The sequence below is a fragment of the Phalacrocorax aristotelis genome, chromosome 4 (assembly GCF_949628215.1).
Source record: "Phalacrocorax aristotelis chromosome 4, bGulAri2.1, whole genome shotgun sequence".
NCBI classification, from domain to species: Eukaryota; Metazoa; Chordata; class Aves; order Suliformes; family Phalacrocoracidae; genus Phalacrocorax; species Phalacrocorax aristotelis.
Window position 1 is genome coordinate 37,491,734 of NC_134279.1, and position 14,282 is coordinate 37,506,015.

Here is a 14,282-nt window from a genome sequence, read left to right on the forward strand (position 1 = left end):
TGGTTGGAGTTAAAACCAGCATGGCTGCAGGGCTACCCAGTGATCTGGAGTGTAAACATGCATGGACCCAAACTTATCCTGTTCTGGCAGTTTTCTGATTTGACAATTAGCTGATGCCTGCAAACACTGGAAGATGTGAGGTGCCTTGATATAGTAGTGGATTTTTACAATTTGGAAATTAAATGGGCAGCACATCTTCCTTGTCACTGGTTGCTGGGATGGTCACAATGGATGCGTTATATGGCATAAAATACCCATGCATACAGGTTAAAGGAAGAAAAATTTCTGGAAAGGTCATGCTAGATCTGCCTTTTAGCTTTTCTCATAGTATCAAAAATGGGGAGCCAAAGGAAGGTGTTGCCTTGTTCCTCCTGCAGAACAAGTGCAGATAGCTCCATCAATGGCCTCTCCTCAGCAATAAATATTCGATACTAGTCTGAGGACATTAGGTTTGAGAAAGGTGCTTGGCAAGACAAAATAACTCAGAATTCTTACTAACACAGGCCCTGTCAGAGCAGGGGTGGCTGAATGTTCTCAACCTTGGGTCATACACTGAGTCCTGCACCCACGCAGTGAAAATTATTAGTCTATGAATGGGTTATTATAAGTGCATATTGTGACCTGCCTCTCGCTCCAGCTACTACAGTTCTGTACCATTCTTTTACTTGCATGCTTGAATCAGTTTTCACTGCATGCTTTATAGGTGTTTTAATTTACATATTGGTATAGAGGGCATCAGAACTGGAAAAAATATTCATCTGTTGAAAAAAATGCTCCACCTTCCAGGCATTTTGCATTATCTCCAGGAAAAACAGCAACCACGGTAGGTGCTTGTCCAAAAAAAGTTGGTGGTTCGCAAGTATGCTCCTACTGCTCATTCTCTTCCCATGAGGGCCAGTGCAAATCTCTTTGAAGTATTTCCTCAATGAGTTGTTCAACAGGAGAAAGCACTGAGGTTAAAATGTGTAGCAAAATCAAACTACCATGCCTAAGAAAAGCAAGATTTGTGTAAAACTAACACAGCTTAGCTGGTTTTGGATCTTTTTTTTTTATAACACACTTTATTGGATATATGATACTTGTAAATCTTTGGAGCAATGTTCTTTTTTTTGCTTTCTGTTTATTTCTCCTTCATAAATCTGGGGGTTTTGTAGCTTGTCTTTGTCACACAGCGGAATTTTAATTTCCAAATGTGATTCCATTGGCACATAAGTAATATTCATATCTTTTATACCTTAGTGACTGCACTGAATGAAGAGTATTTACAGAATGGATTTTATAAAAGTAAATGTAGTGTTTGAATACCATAGCTATCTGAGAGGTGATACTTTTATATCTTGTGCAACAGTTCATTTACCAGAAGAGGTATAGGGGGCGGATTATAATAGCAAATCCCAATGTCTGCTAAAACTCGGTTGAAACCCGAGAGCTCTACACTTTCAGGGGGGCTTTTCTTCTTTACCAGGTACTGAAGTATTGGTGGCACGTTTTCAATCCTTTGCATCTTCTTACTGATAAAGCACCAGTTAGAATAAAAAATGGACCCTAGCTTCACGGCTGCATTTTTAAATGTGTAAATCATGGGTTATTGCCTTTTGTATTCATGAATAAGGTTAATAAGTCATTCAGTAAACAACATAATATTTCCTTTCTTCCTTTAATTCCCCAACACTTTAACAAAATTACTTTACTTAGTAGGGAATGTAGGTTTTCAAGAAGCCTTCACTGCCCTTCAGTGAATAGCTAAATCTCTGCAAACCAAATAAAAATATAGTACTTATCATTCTATCTTTGTTACTTATAACTGTTCTGTTTGCAAGATACATACAAGCAGGCAAGCTTTCTGACTAGGACTGGGTACACATCTTCCATAAAACTAACTAACCATGGTACAATCTAACGGGAGCAGAATGTGGATGCCCTGGCAGTAAACACCGGCAAATACTGTGTCTTGCTTGTGTTGATATTTTCTTAGGGTTTGGGCTCCACCACTAGCTTGCCAGTACTCTGGGCAGCAACTTTTCTGCTTGAAGTGCACTTAAAATTTCAGGGTGCTTTGGAGAGAAAATAATTAATACTGTTAGCACTGGCTCCTCATTCATTTCAGATGATGTTGCAGAAGTGATTACCAGTTTTCAAATGAAGCAGTTATTAAAGTAGTATTTTAAGAGTACAATAAAATGCAACATAATCTGAGCCAATTTAGCAAGTGTTTTCCCTTGCAGTCAAAAACCAGAAAGTAAGTGGGTTAATTAAGGGAAACATTTTATTCCTTGCTTAAGAAGGCTACATAGGGACAACTATAGCAGCTTTCTTTAAAAGAGCCTGTGTCCACAAGCATCCTAACTGCACAACAAATTACTTAATACCCTAGAAGTTAGTGAGAATCTCTCCAACAAGAAAACAGTCAATTTCAATGCTACCATATAGCCTGGAGTGATCTTATATGCTACCTAGTAGTACTGAGATGACCAGCTGTGAAAATTTGGGGATGCTGAAGTCACGTGTAGCCTGTTCTTCACATTGCTGATGGGGGAGCAGCATCATTCTCCACGGTTTAGTACCTGGCAATGCCAGTTCTCAAAGAGATGCTTGCAGGTTTTACTCTCTAGTTAATGCCTATAAGTGTCAGAGACTACCTGAATGCACCACTTTTTAGAGTTTATTACCTATAGAGGAATAAACAGAAGGTTGTGTTTTCCAGCTGTGATTTCACTCTTAATACTATGCAAACCTAAAAATGGAATGTACTAATTCCTGTGTTTCTGTACTGTCAACTTCAGCCTCTAACCACTGACCATCTTCAGCTTTGTTTTTTGACTGGTGCTGCCTCATTTGCCATCACCAACCTTCATTTGAAACAGAAGCCTATGTTCCCTGCCTCAAGATAGCAGGCATACACAGATTTTAATTATTGGTGTTTTTTGATATTAATTGCATATAATAATCTAAATAATATAAATATCTTGATCAAACTATTATTATAAGAAATATACAAGATGCCTATACTGTACTAAAGAACCTTTATGTTATTTGCAGAGGAAATAATTAAAAAGCACTGAAAAGAGACATTGGGTCACTGATTCAGGGGTCTATTCAGGTTTCTCTGAAGGCCATGGACTTTGCCTAGCACTGGAAATAGAGTTAGGCTTATATATAGGTTTACATATTTGTTGTGTAGATTGCAAGGGATGCGTTAAGTTCACAAAACAAGTAATCATAATAATATTTTCTCATTCGATCTTTTCTTACTAAGGTATATCTCACAATATTTAGAACTGTTCAGCTGCAATAGTTCCTCACCTGTTTGTAATAGGTATCTTTTACGTTTTTTACAGTGTAAAATCTCCTTTACTTTGGAAAGACAGAGCTACTTTGCTGGGCTTACAATGACACATGTCAGCTCTGCAGTATGCTTTCCTTTCCTATTGCATTTCCCAAGTACCATCCTTCCACAGGCTACTTGTGCCTGGCTCACCCCTGACTGTTGTGACGGAAATTCTCTGTGAGCTCCTTCCCTGAGCATTCAATATGAATACTTGTTGGAATACATCTCTGAATCTGACAAGGCTTTGCACTCAGTGTTTCTCTTTATTTTGTCCCAAAAGTTCTTCAGAACATTTAATTCCTTCTCCTGCAAATGTTTGCTTCTAAATTCAATGCCCCTATAAAGCTTCCTCCCATTTCTATTGTGTTGCAAATTTTGTTCATTCTTTGAGCTGCAGTCAGTCTCCTAATGCTTGTTGCTATGTACTTTTGTTGTGGTTTTTTGGCCCATTTTACTTTCCTCTCTTTTCTTTTTCAAATCCAGACTGCATCATAATAGAGCTAACAACTTAATTTCTCTGTGTTCAGTCTTGGTAACATATAAAACTGAAATAACAAACAGACATTGACTTCTGTCAATGTGTATAATAAAACTTATCATCCAGAGAGATTGAATATGGAACAAGACAAAGCTGGTATTCACTGAAACATGAAGCTGTCGTTACAGCCACCGTTATAGCCCTATATTAAGAAAAATTACTGTAAATTAACATTTTAAAGAGATGGAATTAGAGGCTTAGGAAAAGCTGTTTGTGTTTTATCAGGAAGAAAAGCTTTCAGTTACCGTATGACTGAGGCATCCTAAAAATACAGTGCTTTTCTTCTAGTCAACTGGAGTCAGTCACAACATGCTGAGATTGATCTTGTCCTACTTGTTACCCCTAGGAAGGTTGTTTTAAGTAAAACCAGCATCAGCCGTGTTTTAAAATATTTGTTTCTCTCAAACACTGAAGACAGTAGTCCAAGACATGGCTATTTAACCTGTTCTTTGGTACCAGGCCCGCACTCCAGCCTGCTTGCTCAAACCATTTCAGCGCCAATTTACATCAGATTAAAACAACTTAAGCTTTTTGCCTCTATTGGAAGGATGCTTCATACTTTAGTGTTTAATAAAGTGTTTACTTTGTAAATAACCTCTTTTAAACTGAATGTCACTGCGTTTTTATTAGGACAATGATATGTTGCTGGACCTGAAGGAAAAAAAACCACAGAGACACGATCATTACTAAGTCTGACAGCTCACAAATTTTAAACCAAAAATCTTCTCCTGTTCTGGGGTGTTGGGATCTAGCCGTTATTTATGATACTGTGATGAAGATGACAGAGGTTGCAAGATCAAGTCTGTTTATTTATAGCTAAGAAGCTTAAAAACAAACATTTTTTATGGTAATGCACAAGCTTGGTTATCTAATTTTCTCTCTTATCAATAGTTCTTGCTCTCCAGCGTTCTTTTTGAGGACCCTTTCACTAGAAGCTGACCTATACAAATGAACATGTAGTTGTGTAAGGTATTTCTGTCTTACCGTAATTTGCAGATTTCTTTAGGCCATGGAGAAAAAAACCCACTACATTTAAATATATTTCTTCAGCCACTTTTCATTCAGCTTGAGGTTTCTGGCAACCTTTCACACTGCATGCAGGTACAAGTACTGATGCAAAGTACTCTTCTGGGGTTTGAATATGAAAGCACCAATGAACACTTAAGCTATTGTAGTATGTAGCTGGATGCACACACAGCAATATTCTCTTCTAGTAGCTTATGACAGTAATTTGTCATTTGTACTAGCCTCTAACTTATTTCCAAATTCAGAAAAAAAAAATCCATAGTAAAATTTGCCCCTGATTCTCAACAGTGTATGAAAATGATGGCTAAAATTATATTTTTCATGAAAGCCACATGGCTTTTGTTTTAGTTATTTCCTTATGCTCTGGCATGTCAGAGTCAGTTTTGATATGAATAAATAAGCTCCAAATTTATATTAAATGTAGAGCTTACTAACAGCAGTAAATTGATAATTTATGCCAAAAACTGGTTTGAGAGTCTGAGGTTCTGTGCAGGGGCTTTTGCTTAAATATGGTAAATTAAAGGGACAGACTTTTGCCTTCTTCCTGTAAAATGTTATCAGCCAATTAAATTAATACCACATGAATTTATTAAATTCACAAATTTCACATTCACATTCTATAGACATAAATGTTTATTGATGTCAAAGGCTGTTTTGACTAAATTCAGATTTAGTCTTAGAAAAGAAATTTGGGCTTAGTTCATTTTATATCTAGGTTAGGGGGACTCATCTCACAAAACACTTGAGATTGAACATACAGACTTAAGTTATTATAATTTCTCACCCAAGGAAAAAAAAACTATTATTGACACTAAATTGAGTGGGTTTTGGCAATGTGAAAAAGCAGACCCTGATATTTGATGCTGTATTGAATACCTAGTAGTAAGACCTTAGGTCAGGTTTCCAGAGAACTGGGAAGCAAAGACTTGTAGACAATCTGCACTCAAAAAACTGGGAGGCCAGGCTGCCTGCAATATGCATATTTAGCTGTGTTAGGAGTGTACTGTAGGGGAAAGTCAGCTGAAAACAGAGGTGTGGCCAGCAAATCTGCACATTGTTCAGTTCTCCTATACAAACCCTTCAGTTATGCTAGCACAGAATTTGTATTTATATTATCACGCTTTCCTCAAAGACAGTCTAGCACCAAAGATGTTTGCAACTGTTGGCAATTTGCATTTGCATTTTAGTAGAGGCAATGTGCTTTTATTTATTTACTTATTTAAACTCTAAATTACTAAGTAGGCTTTTACCTGTTTTCCCTAACATAGCAAAATGTCATATGCAAATCTAATACAAATTAAAATTCAGTAAATATAGTATTGGTTTTCCTTCTGGAGACAAAATAAAAAAATAAAGTTAAGTGTGAAGGAAACAAAAAAAAGCTGCATAAACCAGAGGTTTCAGTAAAGATGGTTTATTTATAAATAACACATGTATTTTTATAGCTGCTTTATCTAATATACAAAGATATTTTTTCTGCATAGGTAAAAATGAGCAAAGATATCCTCAGAGGAAAAGCAGCAAAATAAACTGATCAGGGAGTTTTTTTCTATCTTGCGTATTTGGCTTGGGGTTTTTGAAAGCTGTTTTGTTAGAGGAAATTCTTTCTGCTCAGTTTGCTCTGCAAGGATGTTTTAGTGGAGATGAAGTGGCCCTTGCTGAGGGATAGGCCCTTCAAGGGTTCTTCAGCATCTCCCTTCAAGCAGCTGTATGATCAAATTCATGATATCCCCATATTCCTCCTCCCACAGATGGTAACAACCTGATTGCTTCCCCATGGGTCATCCTGGCTATTAGGGCTATCTCAGCAAGGTCCTTCCAGTGCCTCCTCCCCAGCACTAGCAACTGGGGGGTGTGTGTGTACCACGCACAGCCTTTGTGTGTGTATGTGTGTTTAGCACGCACAGCCTGTGACCACATGTGGCCTGGGTTTTAGAGACCTGTCTGCCTCACACCATTGCTCCTCAGGACTGTGTAGCTCAAGGATGTGGTGGTCGATGGACAGTGAACTACTGATTGGACCTCTGGTGGCCTCTAGGCTCTCCAGACTCTTTGTTTAAGGTGTACTGGATCACCCATAAACCAGCTGCACAGGGATGTCCTGCAGGCATTAAGAGAGCTTTATGTGAGACCAGAGCTAACCATACCAGTGCAATGAGTACAGGGATGAAGGTCAAGCCAGAAATATGCGTGCCTATTTGTAGATAAAGTCTGTTTTGTCCAGTTTTTCTTTGCCATTTGTCTGGTTCTGGGCAGTGCTCATGGTCATAAGAAATAACATGTCAAGCAAAAGCACCTTCAGGATGTGCCTGAGGTGTCACAGGTTGCAGTGGCTGCTGAGGGAAAAGTATAGGTTCTCCTGAATGCAATTATTGGTCATCCAAGCACATTATAATGGGATGGCAAGACCCCAGGTTTTAATGCTAATCTGCTAAGCAGGTTTTAGTCATGTGGAAACACCAGAATCAGTATCTGCCTGGAAATGCTGAATCAGAGGTCCAGGCAGTAGAATACACTAGCTACGATGATACACATACTGGTCTACTCAAGGCAAAAGGCCACCATCTGTGGGATGTTTTTTCCTGTAGCTGTGTCCACATGTGAAACCTTTTGTGTGATGTCTCACCGACACTCCTCTGCTCTAAGAAAGCTCAAACAGGATACATGTTCTTACTGTTCTTCCTCATCGGCCTCCTGAGTATCCTTCAAGGCCAACGCACTTTGGACACACAGTCACTGTCACTCCACCAGTATCTCCAGCAATGCAGTGCAGATTTATGATCTTCTCAGAAAAACAAAAGGGTAGAACATGGGCTTTGGGGGAAAGAAGTGTAACTAATGAGTTACTGTAAGAAGGGGAAGGTGTCCTTGCCTTCTGGCACCTATGAAAGCTGTCAGTAGGTGGGAGCAAGAGGATTCAAGACATACAGAAGATTGCATGGAGAAGGGGGACTTCTGCCCAGTTCAGACCTTTGACGTTAATAACCTCTTTCAAGATCATGATGCACATTAGCAGTGTTATTATTTGTATTTATACGACTGTCGTTTATTTAAGTGCTTTTCAGTACATATAGTAAAAATATTCCTTCTACAAAATTCCTGTGCTGCATTAACTGGAATCGGGAGAGAGATCTGGGTTGTATTTCTCTCAGGGTTCACTCTCCCTGTGCCAGGCAAAGTACGCCTTAAGGGATCAATGAAGTACAAACTTTGTGCATGTAAGAGAAACCTCAGAGAATTTACTTCTCCCCTACACCTGTTTTATTCACACAGGGAAAAACTGGTCCTGAAAACTTGTGCCACAGTAGAAAATACAGGCCCCTCTGCAGCTCCAGCGGTGTAGTCCTCTGGCTTTCTATACAATCAGTGTGTTGAAGCACAAGCGATACGTACAGGGGCTTTCTGGAATTTTTATATGGGGAATGAAATCCAAGGCGAGCCATGACAATGCATATGCTTGAAGAAGAACTGCTCAGGCTAATTGCTTTACCAAATATTTGCTTTTTTTAACCATGCAAACAAACTCTTTCACTAATGACTAACAGTTATTTCAGTCTGGGTCTATCTGAAGCCTAGCTATTTCTGTTTTTTAATCAATCTCCATACCTTGCAGGTAGTTTATTTAAATGATAAAGCCAGCCAGCTTACAACAAAAAGCATACCAGTATAAAGTGAATGACTTGGACCTGCAAGCATAAATTAGAAACATCACTACAACAACTTTCCAATCTCTTCCTTCCTTAGTCATTCTTGAAATGGACTGACTGGACAAGAGTAATAAACTCTATGTTTTATCTTCAAAATTGATTTAACTTTATCTTGAGGTCTGAATCGTTTCACTATTCATTAGAGACAAAAATAATTCGTTATCCCAACTATGCTATTTCTGATGCAAGTGTAATGTTTATTTTGAATTTCAGATTAAGACCTTTCCAGTAATTGATCTTTTGTAGTTTCTTGGAAATCAGTTATTTGCATCAAACTATGAAATGAAAGTACATTTTTTTCTTTACTTGGATGTGGAACTCACTCAAGGGCAGATGCCTGTTAAAGCATACTGGCTGCTTTCATTAAATAATATTGAACAGTGTAAAGATTAACAAATGTCAACTTTCCTAAATGCTTTCTGAAAATACACTACACACAGTGAAAGTTTTGCCTGAATGGGAATGGACAGAACATACCCCCTGTCTGTTCCTGGGGGTGCCACAATGAAATAATTCATGTCCAAATACAAAGCGCTGTATCTGATGAGCAGACCATTTAAGAACATAAATAGGAAGAGGACTCCAGATGTTCTTAATATAAAAAGTCACATCTTGTTAAAAGTTTGCTGCACCTCATGTAGATCGAGCTAGCTAGGCAGTGACAAATACATCGATTTATATTGAATGAAAACGACTGTCTCATTTTCTCAAAAGAAACCCATCAGTGCACTTGCCGTTAAAAGAAATTTAGCTTTTCATGTCGCAGTGCAAGCAGGTACGGCTAGAACATGTGAGACCGAGTTTTGAATGCAATTTAACTGCCTGACAAACCACAGGAGTCTTTCTCTCCTGCTCTTCCATTCTGTAAAGTGGGAGTGGTACTTGACCCACATTTACTGTATATAAGTGTTATGATGAAAAGTAAAAATATGTGAGTGGTTTGTGAATGTTATTACTACTTAAGTGCTGTTATGCATTATTACCATATGATTCATTAATACTCTAATGGATAACTTGCTTCCCACTTGAACACTTTGTAACCTACTAACAGGATATATCACGACCAAATGGAAATTAATTTTTTTTGATGCTTTGTCTTCAGTGTTAAACCAAATAATTTATTGTCGATACATCCTGTGAACCACTAACTGTCCTGGAAACCTTTTTAGTTCAGCTGTACCTCTGAAATAAAATGTCATTCATGTTGCTGAATCAGCCGGATAAGACCCCAACTGAAAACTAAATGAAATTAACTAAAAATTCTGAAAAAAAAATCTCATTTGACTTTAAATGACTATAATTTTACTTTAAAAACATGTCACCTACCCAGTTTATAAAAGGAAACATCATTTATGAGTATAATTTTGCTTTCACAAAAATACTTATCAAGCTCTGTGTCATGGTTAAAAATTGTGAAGAGATGGCTGTAGACACTACCTCTGGGGGATATAAAGATAAATTATAAGAACTAAGTGCTTAGTCTGAGACTTAAAAATTTTTATCACATTTTTTATTATGGTTTTGTACTGTACACATTAAGACAGATGCAACAGTATGAAACTGTAGTATGAATAGTACAAATAAGGAAAAAAAGCCACTCAGCTGAGTGTATCAACATTATGCATCTATTAAAACCTGTATTGAGCATAATCTGTTTCAAGCTATTTTCCCATTTGTTTTTTCTGTTTTGATACATTTGGTACATTTTTCTGCCATCCCTCCAATTGGTGGGTCACTTCTGTAAAGTGTTGAGGACTTGCAGCTGATGCTAAGGTCAGCAGAAGCAGGGCTTGTGTTTGTCCTGCGGGACCAAGGCTTTCCCTATCAATGCTCCAGCTTTCGGGTTACAGAATGGTTAAATATTCATACAGCTCAGCCCTTCAGAAAAACAGCCATTAGCCTCTCGTACCTCAGGTCTCAGTCCTGGGTGGTTGCGAGGTACTATATATAAGGTACAGAAGTCAATGCCCAGTTCAGGCAACTCCTCCAAACTTTAACCAGAAATCTTGTGAGGTTCGTGCTAGCCTCAGCAAGTGAATTAGGGCAAATACACACGCAAGCTAACTTAATAGGGAGCTTCTTTACTGAGCGTACCCAGCTGACCTTGCTTCTGTATTTATTCCGTTCCATTCTTTTCTTCCTTCATGGGCTAAATTATGCATAAAAGCCAGAATATGCATGTTTTGCAAGTTCTATTGAGAAGTCAGCACATTTTTTTACTAAAGGGAAAACCAATACACTGATCGCTGATTTCATCAGAAGCTTCCACTTTTTTAAAAATTTTTTTTAAAAAAGAAGGCCTTTGGTGGTTGACTCCAGATCTAAAATGCAAGTATTTTGGGAAGAAAAATGACATGTAAATGTAAAATATGACTGTTCTTGTTACTAGTGAGGTGATGATCAGTGCTACAGGTAGATCCATTAGCAAAAATAAATAATGTAACCCTGTTGCTAACATTTCAGGCCTTCACTTAGAATGTTAATCTGTAACAGTGTAAAAAAAAAAGGCTTGTTGTTGGTGCAGGTTGGCATGAAATTGTTCCTTTTCACTGCTAAAAGCATCTGCATCTCAGTGCACACTAACTCTCTATTTCCTTTTCCAATGCCCTCTAGTGCTAATTGAAGATTTTGTTACTATCTGAATATGCAGGAAATGCCTATCAGGAACCCAGAGCTTTTGAAATGAATGAAGTTTCTTGCTCACATGTTACTTTGTGCCAGCATTTGGACTTCATTAGTAAGCACAAGTCCTCCTCAAGTTTGCTGAAATTAATACCCCTTAGATTTAAAGATGACTCAGAAAGAGTGGGTGTAATTCCACACATTCAGATTAAAAATGTATTGATGAAGCAAAATTGTAAACTGTAGATATAAATCTGTAGGAGAGATTTTGCAAAGACATGAAAATGAATATCAACACCTAAGTTTTTTGCTGGCTTGTTGCTCTTATCTTTTCTGGCAATCTAATCTGCAAAATTGACTTATACCACATTTTTTAAAAAATTAGATCTAATAAAATCACCTATAGTAGTTGCATAACATTGCCATCACACTGGGAAAGAGTGAAATAAACTAATTTATGCAACATTTTTAGATTGGCAGTACAGGTTTTACTGCTTTAATGGTTGCTACTCAAACCAATAACTCATAAAAAACAAATGAATTCATCCTCATATTAGACTAAAAACACATGTGTTTCACTGTCATTAAGAATAAACTCATCAGACAATACGTTTGAAAGCCTAGTTAGGAACCTAGCAAGACATGGAACTGCTTTTCTTCTTTAAGTTAAAAAATAAGAATTTTTTATTAAAAATGCCTCTTTGCATTGCAGTTTCAAAATTTCTCTGAAATATAAACAGTGTCTCAAAAGCAGAAAATATATTTGTAATGAAAATTATGCAAAACAAATCTAGGGAGATATATGGATGGAGAGTAAGAGAATCACTGCTGGGCTGGGGAAAAATTCTGGTGACTTATTCAATAAGCATGTGGGTGCACTAAGGCATGGAGAGCTTTTTTCAATACTGCTGCTGGAAGTTATGGCAGTAGACTGAGGGAAGAAGTGGGATTAAGTAGAACTTTGCATTTCACGTAATACTTCCAGGTTTTCAAACTACATGGAGCTATTGATGAATAAAGCCTCACAACCACATTCTTGTAAGTGCTGTTATCCCAGTTTTATGGGAGAGGGAAACAAAGACATGAAAAATGAAATGCTTTGAGTCACTGAGTCTATGGCAAAGTTGGAAACAATTTAGGTCTCTTACCTCACTGTTATGTGGGCAAACAACAGGAGCGATGTGTTTCCATGTGTTAACAGCTAGAAATGAAGTTGACTTCACTTTATAAATTAGTCTCTAAAAGCTGTTGTTTAAAAAGGCCGAACCGAAATAGATTTCTCTTAGCTATTGCTATGGTTTCACTATATTAATGTCTGAAAAATTCTCTACTGCTGACACAAATAGCGCTCCTGTGAAAGTGGCATTAGTTACTGTTCCCATTCTGTACCCAGAGAGAAGAAAACCAGGGGGGGTTATGTTCCTATTTAATCACCCCTGGTTTTCAGAAACTCCCCAGTGAAACATGAATCCTGGCAGTACTCGGGTTTCTGCTGGTACAGCGGTGTGCTGCTGGGTGCGCTGCTCGAGTTGCAGTAGTACTCAGTTGTTCAGAGTCTCTGCCTGAGCAACGCGCTGTTGCTATTCATCAAGGCAGTTGTCCTCTGAAAGTGTTAAAGGGCAGGCAGAGCTCCGTATAATCAATATGTTCCTGGATTGTTAAACCATTTTATTTTGTCATTTTGATTGGTATAGATATGAATTATGCATATTACAAGTTATATCACTTGAATATTCTTGACTTCTTATCCTTAATCTTTTTTTCACTAACAACCAGACTCTGCTGTGTCCGAATTGTGTTGTCATTTTCGCTCCAGAAAATGTGTTCTGGCTGCAGAGTTTCATCCCTCATTACCAAAAGCAAAACACTCTGCATCAATGGTCTCTGTCTTACTGCTGAAAGTTATATACATTGGTAGGAAATTGGACTGATCGATGTGATAATACAGATCTTAAAAGGCCATTTGAAGCTTCTGTGCCCAAGCATTTAAATAAGTCTTCTGATGCCCGGACCTAATAAACTTTCCATTGAATTTCTTACATTCTGTTACTTCTATGTGACTTTGGCCTGCTGTCATGGAACAGTAAATTGATTTTGCTCTTCTAAAGGAATAGTCTTAAACAGTGGCAGTCATCTTATCAAGCTTTTTACATAAGAGCTTTTCAGACTTCATTAATTTAAGTTCACATTAGAGGCCTTCAGGGCATGTTCAGTAGTCATTTTTCTCAACCACTTTTGCATTGTGTTTATTTCCCCTAAAAAATCCCCTGAGGCAGGGATGTGTTCCCGACACATTTCAGACTTCACATCTTGGGCTTTGGCCTGTCTTCCTCTATATATCCTGTTAGTTTTTACTGTTGCCTGTCACATTGTGCATAAGCCAGACTGAACATAATGAAGTCCCAGGTAAATCCTTGGCTCTGGGCTTTTGAGGGAGGAAGACACAGGTTGTGATGTGGAGGAATGAGAAAAGAGTCTGCTTTCGTCCAGCTTGCTCTTCTGCAAAGAGGCCAGAGTAGCTTTCAGAATTGCTTCCATATGTGGAGTGGCATCTCTTCAGCTTATTCTGCTGTTTATTTGAACAAAATACTCTTCGTTTGGTTAGGACCAGATTTCTTGTACACAGAGCTGCTTCTAAATAATATTGTGAGAGGTGAAATTAAATAAAGAGACACTGATGTCGTCTTGTGAAAGGTAGTAACCAATCTTGTAATGAGAAAAAATGTAACTTGTACAGTATTGAAATTACTTCAAACATCTGAACAGGCAACGCTCAGATTTTTTTCCCTGTCACAATTCATCTTTAGGCAAATAATAAGCATGGATGTTCTGGTAGAACAGTTAACTATTAAAAACTCTAATTGAAAATGGAGCCATAATGAAAACATTTCTGTCTGAAGTCCTAATATGGGTGAAGATGACAGGGCATTAAATATACATTGTTCGTTTTCAGACAACTTGTGAACAGAAGTAGTATACCTGGTCTTTTTGGCATGAATCCATTGCATTGGTTAGTAAAATGTTTTAGTGTGGCAGCCTAGTAATTTGATTAAACAGCACT